The sequence below is a fragment of the Drosophila persimilis genome, unplaced genomic scaffold (genome assembly GCF_003286085.1).
Source record: "Drosophila persimilis strain 14011-0111.01,24,50 unplaced genomic scaffold, DperRS2 tig00000520-arrow-pilon, whole genome shotgun sequence".
Taxonomy (NCBI): Eukaryota; Metazoa; Arthropoda; class Insecta; order Diptera; family Drosophilidae; genus Drosophila; species Drosophila persimilis.
In genome coordinates, this window is record NW_020825317.1 from 550,357 (window position 1) to 552,315 (window position 1,959).

Sequence of the window (1,959 nt, forward strand, 5' to 3'; positions counted from 1 at the left end):
GATCGGATTGCAAGCGAGAATGAAATGAAATGTCCTTGTACTGGACACAGAGCTTAACATCATCCGCATACATAAGTACTCGAGAGTATGTTAATACTGAAGGTAAGTCATTAATAAAGAGTGTAAAGAGTAAGGGGCCTAGATGGCTGCCCTGTGGTACTTCCGAAGACACCTTTACTGGTGAAGAGAAGGAGTTTTTGAAGAGGACTCTTTGAGACCTGAAACAAAGATAGCTAGAAATCCATCTCAGAAGGTTGGGCGGAAACCCTAAGAGGTCAAGTTTATGTGCTAGAAGGGAATGGTTTACAGAGTCTTCTTACAAAACTTATAAAACACACAATGTCTTTTAGCAATTTGTTAATGAAAAGCGGTCTTAACCATGGATTGCGAGGAGCACCCGCCACGGTTGTGCTCATTAGCACGCGCCAGGGCCATAGGCTGCGTGGCAAGCCGCCCGGCGTGGCCCGTACGCTGGAACAACGTTTGCGGGAGGAGACTGTGACTGATCCTGAGGTGGTGGCCCGCATCAACATTGGGTTTCCACAGCTCAAGGAATCGCGCTCGGCCCAGCTAAAGACCCGCCTGGAGCATCTAAAGACGCAGCGGGCCAACAAACAACTGGAGCAACTGGCACGCAGCCAAAAGCTGATCATCGATCTGGACAAAGTGCAGCAGACATATGTGCAGACGACCGGCCAGCACGATCTACGCCTGCTCGCAGATCACTATGGCATCTTTGAGCATCTGTATGGCAGCGCCTACTTTGTGCCCCGCGTGCCACTCAGCATAAGCTATGAGCTGGGCGGCGACACCCCCACACCGGTCTACAATGGCAATGTGATCAAGCCCGCGGAGGCGGCCAAGACGCCACTCGTGAGCTTCGATGGTCAAAGGGATCCCATTACGGGGAAGTCGGCGGCGGGGCAGGATAGCTACTGGACGTTGTTGGCCACCAATCCAGATGCCCATTACACCAATCCTTCAGCGGAGTGTCTGCATTGGTTCATTGCCAATATACCCAATGGCAGGGTGAGCGCAGGCCAGGTTCTAGCTGAATATCTGCCACCGTTTCCGCCCAAAGGCGTGGGCTATCAGCGCATGGTCTTTGTGCTGTACAAGCAGCATGCTGCCATGGATCTTAGCTCTTACCAGCTGGCCTCCTCGGACTATAGCAATTTGGAAAAGCGCACATTCAGCACGCTGGAGTTTTATCGCCAGCATCAGGAGCAGTTGACGCCGGCAGGGCTGGCCTTCTATCAAACCAACTGGGATGAGTCGCTGACGGAGTTCTATCACGATGTTTTGAATCTAAAGGAGCCTGTCTATGAGTACGATTTCCCCAAACCGTATCTTGCTGATCAGAAATTCTTTCCACTGAAACAGCCCTTCAATCTGTACATGGACAAGCATCGCGACGAGAATCAGCTGAACAAGGAATACCTGCAGCGCAAGCTGGCCAAGTCGCATCCCTTCGATGGGCCCGCCAAGCCGCTACGCTTTCCCAATGCCCATCCCATCAAGGATGTGCCCTCCTGGCTGAAGACAGAGATACGCAAACAGCGACTGGGCACTGGCCGCATACAGGATTACTAGAAGGAAGCTCCAATTTGCTTTTTTTAAGTGTTATATTTGTTAACAAGTTCGCTTTCTTTTATTTACTGGAAGTACATGAGTCGATAAAGAGTCGCATGCTTTACTGAAGTCGGTGTAAGTTACATCCGTCTGTAAGTTACCTTGAAAGCCTTTAATAATGAAAGAGGTAAACTCTAACAAGTTCGTGGTGGTTAATCCCCGCCTTATAAATCCATGCTGAGTTGGAGATATAAGTGACTTGCAGACATGTTTCAAGTGCGGAGTTAAAACCTTCTCAAACATTTTAGGAATAGCGGATAACTTTGCTATACCTCTATAATTTTTTGCATCAGACTTGGTACCTTTTTTATGGAGAGGAATTATAAA

General features: G+C 49.1%; 1 pseudogene; it reads left to right on the forward strand.

Annotated features, from left to right (window-relative positions):
- The first annotated feature begins 339 nt into the window (after window positions 1–339).
- Window positions 340–1,682, forward strand: LOC6603499 (annotated as a pseudogene).
- The last annotated feature ends 277 nt before the right edge of the window (window positions 1,683–1,959 follow it).